Genomic DNA, 12,795 nt, shown 5'->3' with positions numbered 1-12,795 from the left:
ACTGGTATCTCTAAACAACAACAAGAACACAAGAACTCTCAATCTAGGGTTTCCTCCACCTCGAACCGAATCACGGACCAGAAACTCAAACCGATCCGTGATTGTTCGAACAAGACAACAAAGAACAGAAACCCTAGTCTACCAGATCCAAAAATGCCGAGTCACTGAGATCGCAAAACAAAGCTCTGATACCACTGTTGGGATTTAACCCCGTGACTTAAGTATTTCTGGATGGCAAAACAGGAACAACACAGCAACGCTCACACACAATTACAGCCCTAATTATTTCCAGTTCAAGATTTTAATAAAGAACCAATTAGAACAGATATCACCCAGAAACTAAACAACCTGTGCAGAGAATTGAACCAACGAATATATAAGTGCAGAAATGTAAAAGACACCAAGGATTATCGTGGTTCGGCGTCCAAATGCCTACTCCACGTTGAGCTCAGAGGATAAGCTCGTTTCACTAATCACAGAAGTCTTTACAAGCACACAAACACAGATTACAACCAGCCAAGATATCGCTGAATCAATACACACGAAAAACCCCCAAACCACAACGAAACCCTAGTTCTTTTTCTTGACTCAACCGAGAGTCCCGAGTCGGAGATTCCTCCACAAGATCACAACGATCGCACTCGGACAGAACACACCAGGTCTCGGCAATGAGAGCAACAAATCGAGCGTATATCAGAAAGGGAAGAACAGCGAGAGGCTGCGAGATATTTAGTGAGAGAGAGAGCCGCGTAGAGAGAGAGTCAAATATGCTGAATTGGTCGCTCTGTCTAGGGTTCGATCCCTTTTATACTTTGCTTCAATCCCTGCTGATGTTGTTTGGTGCTTGAGGAATGGGCTTGGCCCAGATGAATAAGTGTTGGGCCTCTTCTATTCCAACAATCTCCACCTAGGTCCAACACCGACCCATTCCGACCTCTGATTTAGTGAACTTCACTTATCCTCGTCATTGCCCTCATCCCGGTCCGATAATTACTCGACGTGCCACGAGTTTAAACCGAAGTTAAACTCGACGTCCGTCGCTCTTTCGGATCCATCACTCCCATAGTTTGCTTCCCAAGGAACCTGAAACAATTTAATCATATCAATAGCAAGCATATTCGAAATGAAACGAAACTTGAAATCAACAAATCTCAACAATTCACAATAGGTTAAAATGATTAGAACGATACTCCTTGACCCTTGCAAACCAATAACCTTTTTGGGTTTACCCATGACCCTGAGATCCTCCAACATGTCATGGAAAAATCTCTTCTTACCCTTACGTGGTTCTACGACCACCTTTGGCTCGGGAAGAAGAGCGGTAAAAATGAGAAGGGATGAAAGAAGTTTCACCGAAACGCTTGTAGCCTCTATTTCTCCGTCTCGGAACACTCGCTCGTCCGCCGGAACTCCTAGATCAATTCTGTCCGTTTGACCACCGCAAGCATCACGCTCCAAGTCAACGATCAGATTTGAGTCGAGGTCTTGAGAAGGCTCTAAGACGTCATTCTCCGGATTTTCAGCAACTTCTTGAGGCTCCACCTCAAACGGGACAGCCACGAATTCCTTCGGTGGCTCCACCTTAATCTCGACGCCATTGTCGATCACGGCATAAAGCACTCCACGGCTCTCTTGCCGATTTGTCTTCGCTGCATGGTTAGTATCTAAAAGACAAGTGTATCTAGAAGCGGAATCATGAGAACCATCCAAAACATACAAGTTCGAAAACTTAGTACCACTCAAAACAAGGTTCCCATTCCTAAACACATTCATCTTTCCACTAGACACTTCATATACACATCCTAGATCATCTAACACACCAAGAGAAATCAAATTCCTCTTAAGACTAGGAATGTACCTAACCCGAGTCAAAGTGACCCGCTTACCACTTTCCAATACAAGCTTCACGGAACCGACACCAAGGACTTCACAAGGACGGTCATCTCCCAAGTAGACATCCTCCTCTACAACTTCTTGGAAATCTTCAAACCACTCCTTATTCGGACACATGTGGAAATCGCAGCCCGAGTCGAGGATCCACTGATCGTGGCGAGAAATACGACACACGTTCAAGACCTCACTAATCTCAACGTCCGCTACACCCGCGGTAGCCACGTTCGTCTCGTTAGTCTCGCTCCCCTTCGACTTCTTCCAAGCATAGCAATTCTTTACATGTCCTGCCTTACCACAATGGTAACACTTCCTTGGTTCTCGTTCACCTGTATCAGAATCAAACATCTTCTTTTTCTTCGAAGATTTATTAGTACTACTCGCAGTCTTATTATTCACATATAAACCAGATCCAGAACTAGACCTATTCTGATTCTTTAGCTCAAGTTCCCTAGTTTTGAGGGCAGAACAAATCTGATCAAAACTAGGCAAAGAGGTAGAATACTGAAATATGTCCTTAACAACTTGAAAAGATTCACGAATAGAGTTCAAAATAATCATAGACATGCTGGTTTCATCTAAAGCTTGATCTGTCCCTTTCAACAATAAAGTGATTTTCAGAAATTCATCAATGTTCTCATCAATGGATTTTTGAGAGTCCATTTTCCAAGAGAACAAAGAACCTTTCAGAAAAGCAAGACTAGGGGCAGATTTGTTAGAATATATCGACTCGAGTTTTACCCACAACTTGAGTGCCGTATCAGCACCATCGACCTTTCTGATAACCGTGTCGGAGAGGTTCATGAACAGCAAGTTGTACGCTTGTTCATCGACCTCCGATTTCTTTGCCTTTAATGCTTCCGGCCACTTCTCCAATTCTTTCTCTAGAGCCCAATGCGCTTTGTAGTGAGAAAGGAGAACTTTCATCTTCTTCTTCCATATATCAAAGTCGCTCTTGCCATCGAACACCGCCACATCAAGACGTGTCGAAGACATTGTACCTTGACAGAAGAAAAGATGAAAAGAAGTGAAAAATCTTAGAGTACAAGAAACTTATAGAAGAAGTAACTTGCACTAAGATTATAAACAAGATTACAGACTGAAACACAACAAGCTATGGACAAACTTGTGGTATCAGACTTGTAACACAACCGAGAAAAAGAACTTGAATATTATTGACCAATATAAAGATCAAACAGCAGTCAAAACAGATCTATAAAAAACTTCAGAAAAGTAACAGGCACTAAACAAAAGATTTAAACAGATCGGTAAATATTGACAGTATGAGAAACAGATCACTTATATTATCAATATCAAGATTCAACAACCAAGCTTTAAAAGACAACACTCAGGAAAAACAAACTGAGTAACAAAACGACACACGAACAGAACTGATACGCAGATTAACTGAGAAAAATAGCAACTGAAACAGTACAACAATTAAAGATGTACAACCAGAGACAAACACTAATAACAACCAAGAAAGCTTTAAAACAGAGGCACAACACAGAATAACCCCGGGATTTATATATATCACAACAATAAACCGCCTTTGTTATGAAAAGTCCTCCGTTCTTGAAGTTATTCACAGTCTCACAGAATTTCAGTTTCCTTCTCACGTATCACCGCTGCAAACAGAACACAGCACAACAACAACAGTATCAAAATTCTTCAGAAAAATTATTGAAAAACAATTCTGAAAAACAATATGTTGGGCTGTTGATTTGAGAGACCCAGAAAACTCGACTGGACTCTCACACACCGAAAGATATTACTTCGTACACAGAGAAACAAAAGAAAAAGAAAATACAACCAGATATTCAACAGCTACAAAAATAGATCACCGAAGGACCACAATAAACTCGAAATGCAGTCCGTCTCAGTCCAGATCCAAAAGACTTTGAATATCCTTTCAGTTTCTCAAACCTGTACGCAAGAAGAAAACACAACACAACAGTATCAAATTCTTTCAAATAAAGAAACTACCAGAGATATTTCTGAAAGATAATGTTGGGCTGTACAGGTGAGATAACCAGAAACTCGACTGGTATCTCTAAACAACAACAAGAACACAAGAACTCTCAATCTAGGGTTTCCTCCACCTCGAACCGAATCACGGACCAGAAACTCAAACCGATCCGTGATTGTTCGAACAAGACAACAAAGAACAGAAACCCTAGTCTACCAGATCCAAAAATGCCGAGTCACTGAGATCGCAAAACAAAGCTCTGATACCACTGTTGGGATTTAACCCCGTGACTTAAGTATTTCTGGATGGCAAAACAGGAACAACACAGCAACGCTCACACACAATTACAGCCCTAATTATTTCCAGTTCAAGATTTTAATAAAGAACCAATTAGAACAGATATCACCCAGAAACTAAACAACCTGTGCAGAGAATTGAACCAACGAATATATAAGTGCAGAAATGTAAAAGACACCAAGGATTATCGTGGTTCGGCGTCCAAATGCCTACTCCACGTTGAGCTCAGAGGATAAGCTCGTTTCACTAATCACAGAAGTCTTTACAAGCACACAAACACAGATTACAACCAGCCAAGATATCGCTGAATCAATACACACGAAAAACCCCCAAACCACAACGAAACCCTAGTTCTTTTTCTTGACTCAACCGAGAGTCCCGAGTCGGAGATTCCTCCACAAGATCACAACGATCGCACTCGGACAGAACACACCAGGTCTCGGCAATGAGAGCAACAAATCGAGCGTATATCAGAAAGGGAAGAACAGCGAGAGGCTGCGAGATATTTAGTGAGAGAGAGAGCCGCGTAGAGAGAGAGTCAAATATGCTGAATTGGTCGCTCTGTCTAGGGTTCGATCCCTTTTATACTTTGCTTCAATCCCTGCTGATGTTGTTTGGTGCTTGAGGAATGGGCTTGGCCCAGATGAATAAGTGTTGGGCCTCTTCTATTCCAACAATCTCCACCTAGGTCCAACACCGACCCATTCCGACCTCTGATTTAGTGAACTTCACTTATCCTCGTCATTGCCCTCATCCCGGTCCGATAATTACTCGACGTGCCACGAGTTTAAACCGAAGTTAAACTCGACGTCCGTCGCTCTTTCGGATCCATCACTCCCATAGTTTGCTTCCCAAGGAACCTGAAACAATTTAATCATATCAATAGCAAGCATATTCGAAATGAAACGAAACTTGAAATCAACAAATCTCAACAATTCACAATAGGTTAAAATGATTAGAACGATACTCCTTGACCCTTGCAAACCAATAACCTTTTTGGGTTTACCCATGACCCTGAGATCCTCCAACATGTCATGGAAAAATCTCTTCTTACCCTTACGTGGTTCTACGACCACCTTTGGCTCGGGAAGAAGAGCGGTAAAAATGAGAAGGGATGAAAGAAGTTTCACCGAAACGCTTGTAGCCTCTATTTCTCCGTCTCGGAACACTCGCTCGTCCGCCGGAACTCCTAGATCAATTCTGTCCGTTTGACCACCGCAAGCATCACGCTCCAAGTCAACGATCAGATTTGAGTCGAGGTCTTGAGAAGGCTCTAAGACGTCATTCTCCGGATTTTCAGCAACTTCTTGAGGCTCCACCTCAAACGGGACAGCCACGAATTCCTTCGGTGGCTCCACCTTAATCTCGACGCCATTGTCGATCACGGCATAAAGCACTCCACGGCTCTCTTGCCGATTTGTCTTCGCTGCATGGTTAGTATCTAAAAGACAAGTGTATCTAGAAGCGGAATCATGAGAACCATCCAAAACATACAAGTTCGAAAACTTAGTACCACTCAAAACAAGGTTCCCATTCCTAAACACATTCATCTTTCCACTAGACACTTCATATACACATCCTAGATCATCTAACACACCAAGAGAAATCAAATTCCTCTTAAGACTAGGAATGTACCTAACCCGAGTCAAAGTGACCCGCTTACCACTTTCCAATACAAGCTTCACGGAACCGACACCAAGGACTTCACAAGGACGGTCATCTCCCAAGTAGACATCCTCCTCTACAACTTCTTGGAAATCTTCAAACCACTCCTTATTCGGACACATGTGGAAATCGCAGCCCGAGTCGAGGATCCACTGATCGTGGCGAGAAATACGACACACGTTCAAGACCTCACTAATCTCAACGTCCGCTACACCCGCGGTAGCCACGTTCGTCTCGTTAGTCTCGCTCCCCTTCGACTTCTTCCAAGCATAGCAATTCTTTACATGTCCTGCCTTACCACAATGGTAACACTTCCTTGGTTCTCGTTCACCTGTATCAGAATCAAACATCTTCTTTTTCTTCGAAGATTTATTAGTACTACTCGCAGTCTTATTATTCACATATAAACCAGATCCAGAACTAGACCTATTCTGATTCTTTAGCTCAAGTTCCCTAGTTTTGAGGGCAGAACAAATCTGATCAAAACTAGGCAAAGAGGTAGAATACTGAAATATGTCCTTAACAACTTGAAAAGATTCACGAATAGAGTTCAAAATAATCATAGACATGCTGGTTTCATCTAAAGCTTGATCTGTCCCTTTCAACAATAAAGTGATTTTCAGAAATTCATCAATGTTCTCATCAATGGATTTTTGAGAGTCCATTTTCCAAGAGAACAAAGAACCTTTCAGAAAAGCAAGACTAGGGGCAGATTTGTTAGAATATATCGACTCGAGTTTTACCCACAACTTGAGTGCCGTATCAGCACCATCGACCTTTCTGATAACCGTGTCGGAGAGGTTCATGAACAGCAAGTTGTACGCTTGTTCATCGACCTCCGATTTCTTTGCCTTTAATGCTTCCGGCCACTTCTCCAATTCTTTCTCTAGAGCCCAATGCGCTTTGTAGTGAGAAAGGAGAACTTTCATCTTCTTCTTCCATATATCAAAGTCGCTCTTGCCATCGAACACCGCCACATCAAGACGTGTCGAAGACATTGTACCTTGACAGAAGAAAAGATGAAAAGAAGTGAAAAATCTTAGAGTACAAGAAACTTATAGAAGAAGTAACTTGCACTAAGATTATAAACAAGATTACAGACTGAAACACAACAAGCTATGGACAAACTTGTGGTATCAGACTTGTAACACAACCGAGAAAAAGAACTTGAATATTATTGACCAATATAAAGATCAAACAGCAGTCAAAACAGATCTATAAAAAACTTCAGAAAAGTAACAGGCACTAAACAAAAGATTTAAACAGATCGGTAAATATTGACAGTATGAGAAACAGATCACTTATATTATCAATATCAAGATTCAACAACCAAGCTTTAAAAGACAACACTCAGGAAAAACAAACTGAGTAACAAAACGACACACGAACAGAACTGATACGCAGATTAACTGAGAAAAATAGCAACTGAAACAGTACAACAATTAAAGATGTACAACCAGAGACAAACACTAATAACAACCAAGAAAGCTTTAAAACAGAGGCACAACACAGAATAACCCCGGGATTTATATATATCACAACAATAAACCGCCTTTGTTATGAAAAGTCCTCCGTTCTTGAAGTTATTCACAGTCTCACAGAATTTCAGTTTCCTTCTCACGTATCACCGCTGCAAACAGAACACAGCACAACAACAACAGTATCAAAATTCTTCAGAAAAATTATTGAAAAACAATTCTGAAAAACAATATGTTGGGCTGTTGATTTGAGAGACCCAGAAAACTCGACTGGACTCTCACACACCGAAAGATATTACTTCGTACACAGAGAAACAAAAGAAAAAGAAAATACAACCAGATATTCAACAGCTACAAAAATAGATCACCGAAGGACCACAATAAACTCGAAATGCAGTCCGTCTCAGTCCAGATCCAAAAGACTTTGAATATCCTTTCAGTTTCTCAAACCTGTACGCAAGAAGAAAACACAACACAACAGTATCAAATTCTTTCAAATAAAGAAACTACCAGAGATATTTCTGAAAGATAATGTTGGGCTGTACAGGTGAGATAACCAGAAACTCGACTGGTATCTCTAAACAACAACAAGAACACAAGAACTCTCAATCTAGGGTTTCCTCCACCTCGAACCGAATCACGGACCAGAAACTCAAACCGATCCGTGATTGTTCGAACAAGACAACAAAGAACAGAAACCCTAGTCTACCAGATCCAAAAATGCCGAGTCACTGAGATCGCAAAACAAAGCTCTGATACCACTGTTGGGATTTAACCCCGTGACTTAAGTATTTCTGGATGGCAAAACAGGAACAACACAGCAACGCTCACACACAATTACAGCCCTAATTATTTCCAGTTCAAGATTTTAATAAAGAACCAATTAGAACAGATATCACCCAGAAACTAAACAACCTGTGCAGAGAATTGAACCAACGAATATATAAGTGCAGAAATGTAAAAGACACCAAGGATTATCGTGGTTCGGCGTCCAAATGCCTACTCCACGTTGAGCTCAGAGGATAAGCTCGTTTCACTAATCACAGAAGTCTTTACAAGCACACAAACACAGATTACAACCAGCCAAGATATCGCTGAATCAATACACACGAAAAACCCCCAAACCACAACGAAACCCTAGTTCTTTTTCTTGACTCAACCGAGAGTCCCGAGTCGGAGATTCCTCCACAAGATCACAACGATCGCACTCGGACAGAACACACCAGGTCTCGGCAATGAGAGCAACAAATCGAGCGTATATCAGAAAGGGAAGAACAGCGAGAGGCTGCGAGATATTTAGTGAGAGAGAGAGCCGCGTAGAGAGAGAGTCAAATATGCTGAATTGGTCGCTCTGTCTAGGGTTCGATCCCTTTTATACTCTGCTTCAATCCCTGCTGATGTTGTTTGGTGCTTGAGGAATGGGCTTGGCCCAGATGAATAAGTGTTGGGCCTCTTCTATTCCAACAGTTTTGACTTAATATTCCTTATGTTTCTTTATTGTCTCTTTATTTTCTTTCCTTAATTCGACGTCCACGTAAAAACTTGACCTCTCACCCTCTTAGTTTTCTTTCCGTAATTCATGATGCACATAAATATTTGTAATTTTTCGTTTTAAAAAGCCATAATTTATACCACAAGTTGTTAAAAGTTTAATATACACAGGATACTGCATTTAATCAAGTTTCGTTGTTTTAGGCAACATTCCACTTTCGCTCTACAATCTCTCGAGACTCGAGGATTTCAGTGTCAGCAAAAACAAACTTGAAGGAACACTTCCTCGTGACTTGGGAAACACTCTTCCAAACCTTCAAGAATTTTATATTTTCGCAAATAACTTTTCTGGAATCATTCCGGCCACATTATCCAATGCCTCAAACCTTATCCACTTCGTTATTTCATCAAACAAGTTCTTCGGCAAAGTTCCTAGCTTCAGTGGTACCCCACATCTCCAGGAGTTTGCTTTAGACACCAATAACTTGGGTTACACCAAGATAGGAGACTTGAACTTTTTATGTGATACCATCAACAAAACTAGCTTAGAAATACTGAGTATTAGCAATAACAATTTTGGAGGAACGATCCCCTCATGTGTTGTTAATGCCACGAGCATTCGAGGCTTGGTGTTTGGAGGAAATCAGATTACTGGTAATATTCCGAGCTGGATAGGAGATCTTGTAAACTTGGAGGTGTTGGGATTGGAAATCAATCATTTGACCGGTCACATACCGAGCACAATAGGAAAACTGCGAATGGTAAATATGATATTAATGTTCGACAATAAACTCTTAGGCAATATTCCAACTACTATGGGAAACCTGACATTGTTAAGTAAATTAGATCTGTCTGAGAATAGCTTACAAGGAAGTATCCCGAAAAGCCTTGGAGGGTGTAAAAATTTGCAATATTTTAATCTCAAGAGAAATAAACTAACAGGTTTGGTACCATCAGAACTCATGAGCTTATCATCTCTGTCCATAAGGCTAGATCTATCATTTAACCAATTGTCTGGTGAGATTCCCTCTGAGATCGGAAGATTGGTACATCTCGGAGCTTTGGACGTTTCCGAAAATAAGCTCTCTGGTAAGATTCCAAAAGGTCTTGGTAGTTGTTCAAGCATGGAGTTCATTAACTGTAGCGGAAACTTCCTAAGTGGCTCAATTCCAGAAGATCTGCGTAATTTGAAAGGAGTTCAATCAATTGACCTTTCTCGTAACAACCTATCCGATCGAATTCCGGCTTATTTAGCAGAGTTTCAAGGGTTGGAATTTTTGGATCTCTCGTTTAATGATCTAGAAGGCAAGGTGCCCGTACAAGGGGTCTTCAAAAACACGAGTGAATTCTCAGTTGATGGAAACGTGAGGCTTTGTGGAGGCTTGCCTGAGCTGAAATTGCGGACTTGTGTTGCAACAACCCTCCACAAAAATCATAAATCATCTCCAAAGACAATTTTGATTGTCATTATAATTTGCTGTGTGGTGGTGGGACTGAGTGTTGTACTGACCATTGTAATGCTTGTGTTTCTCAAACGGAAAAGAACAAAGCCCGCATTGGAGGTATCCGTTGGAACTTCACTGTGTAGAATTTCCTATGGAGATATCGTCCAAGCAACTGATCGCTTCTCTTCCTCAAATTTGATTGGCGTAGGCGGTTTCGGCTCTGTCTACAAGGGAATATTGAGTCTAGATGATAACAAACTCGTCGCTGTAAAAGTGTTGAACCTTCACATGTCACGAGCTTTGAAAAGTTTCATGGCCGAGTGCGAATCTTTGGGGACTGTCAGGCATAGAAATCTTGTCAAGCTTCTAACGGTGTGTTCGAGCGTTGACTTTCAAGGGAATGATTTTAAGGCTTTAATCTACGAGTTTATGGAGAACGGGAATCTCGAGGAGTGGCTCCATTCTGGACGTGTGGGGCAGAGTTTGAGTCTGATTCAGAGGATCAAAGTCGCCATTGACGTGGCAACTGCTCTAGACTATTTGCATAATCATTGCTTCGAATCAATCATACACTGCGACATAAAGCCGAGTAACATTCTGTTAGACAGCGATATGGTTGCTCGTGTCGGTGATTTCGGGTTGGCAAAGCTTATGAGAAGTAATATTTCAAACCAAAGCAGCTCTGTCGGGGTAATAAGAGGAACCGTCGGCTATGTCCCACCAGGTAATTCTTTTATTAAAGTTTGTTTTAATAACAATTTATTTTTTCGATTTATTAAATGTAATGAGACATTATCTTAAAACCAATACCTGTAAAACTAAGAAGGAAAATGATATTTTAATGGCTTTTAGCTCACGAGTCTCAGCCTGAACAGTCGGCCGATTTGCTGAGGGATTTCTCCGCCAAAACTGTTGTTGTGGAGTCTCAACTCTCTGAGGAAGCTCAGATTCCCAATGCTCGGGGACAGCTGGCCCTTCATCCCCCAGTCCGTGACATTCAGCACCCTGACTCGGTCGCGGTGGCGGCGATCGCATGTGATGCCGGGCCACGAGCAGAACTGTGTGGACTCGTTCCACTCTCGAAGCAAACCCATCGAACCGTCCTCGTCTATTTTGGCCTTGAAATCCAACAGCCAGAGTTTGTCCGAAGACTCACCCGAAACCACTGTACAGAAGAGCACAGCGATGCTCAAAGCGAGGGTCGAGTGAGAATACATGTTTTGTAAGTGAAATTTGAACTTAAATGATTATGGTACTAGTCTACTAGATGGAGTTTACTTCCTAAGTACCATTTGCTCTTTGTTTTTCGGTACATTTTTGGAACTTTTGACTTTTTTATTTTTTGGGAAATGGTCGACATTCTCGTTGGTCTTAAAGGGCGGCCTAAATGTTAAAGTTTTTTGTTTTTTAAATATTTTTATTTTAGATATTTTTATAATCCACACTTGGTGAATTATTTTTCACCAAAGTTTGATGCTATTTCTTTTAAACTAAGTAATTACCCTAGCTAGATAGTTAAATTAAAACATAGGATTAGCAAAATAGTCAATCTTGGTTAATATTTAGCAAGTAGCCATAAATTTGTTGTTTATTAAGTAACAAATAGCAGAAAAGGCAAATATAAAAATAGCAGGACAGGAAGGTGGTAAAAATCTATCTCTTGGTATTATAAAATTCAAAAGTTCTTGAAATATCTCAACAAAGATTAAAAAAACCAACGGATTTACTAAAACAAAATTATACATTATGGATTCTGGAAATTATAACAAGAAGACGAGTTTATAGTTGTTAATATCTAAAGGGAAACTTGATAAACCAAGCATTGTGTGACACAACAATTGAAAATAAAGTCATGTTTTAGTACTCTTAGGAAAACCAAGCATTTTTACTAATGAAAAGTCATAAATACCCTTACTTCTTTTCTTCCTTCATCAGTAAGATGTAAATGAGTTCCAAAGTTAAATCAGTTTAACAAAATCGAAAAAAAAGAGGGAGCAAAACCCACAAACCCACGCACGGCAAACCCCGAACCGCTGCTCGTCGCAAACCAGTCCTCGTCGTCGCCGCCATTTGCTCCTTTAGCCCTCCTCGTCGCCGCCATTCGCTCTCCTCGCCATTTCGCTCCTCGCCATTTTTCCATTTCGCTCTCCTCGTTATTTCGCTCTCCTCACCTTAAATCTGTTTGTTTTAGGGTTTGTTACATCCGACGCAAACCAGTCCAGCCCTCCTCGCCATTTCGCTCCTACATCTTCCTGTTCTTGAACCGACTCGCTGCTGCCCTCATTACATCGGTCCTATAAACAAAAATGGCGAGTTTGTTTTGGGTCCCGTTGTTTTAGGGTTTGTGAAATTTAAATGGTTTCATAATTATTTATATGACAATATTTCAAAATCTTCGAGTATGGAGTTCTTAGGGTTGTTTAGAGTATGAAAACTTTTCTCTGTGATTTTAGGTTTTGTTTCGAAGATTTTGAGTCTGAGGGTTTGAAGTTTTCCATGAATTTTCGGTGATTAAGATTGTTTTGATATGAAATCTTGGGTATTTTTGGTATGAAATTTT

General features: G+C 40.8%; 1 pseudogene; it reads left to right on the top strand.

The window, feature by feature from the left end:
* The first annotated feature begins 9,891 nt into the window (after window positions 1-9,891).
* On the top strand, window positions 9,892-11,461 carry LOC149383741 (putative LRR receptor-like serine/threonine-protein kinase At3g47570 pseudogene; annotated as a pseudogene).
* Window positions 11,462-12,795: the final 1,334 nt, after the last annotated feature.

The sequence above is a fragment of the Urtica dioica genome, chromosome 10 (assembly GCF_054948205.1).
Source record: "Urtica dioica subsp. dioica isolate 48M chromosome 10, U.dioica_male_clone48M_v1_H2, whole genome shotgun sequence".
Lineage (NCBI taxonomy): Eukaryota > Viridiplantae > Streptophyta > Magnoliopsida > Rosales > Urticaceae > Urtica > Urtica dioica.
The sequence above is the reverse complement of the archived record's forward strand: the minus strand, read 5'-3'. Positions and strand labels throughout refer to the sequence as shown.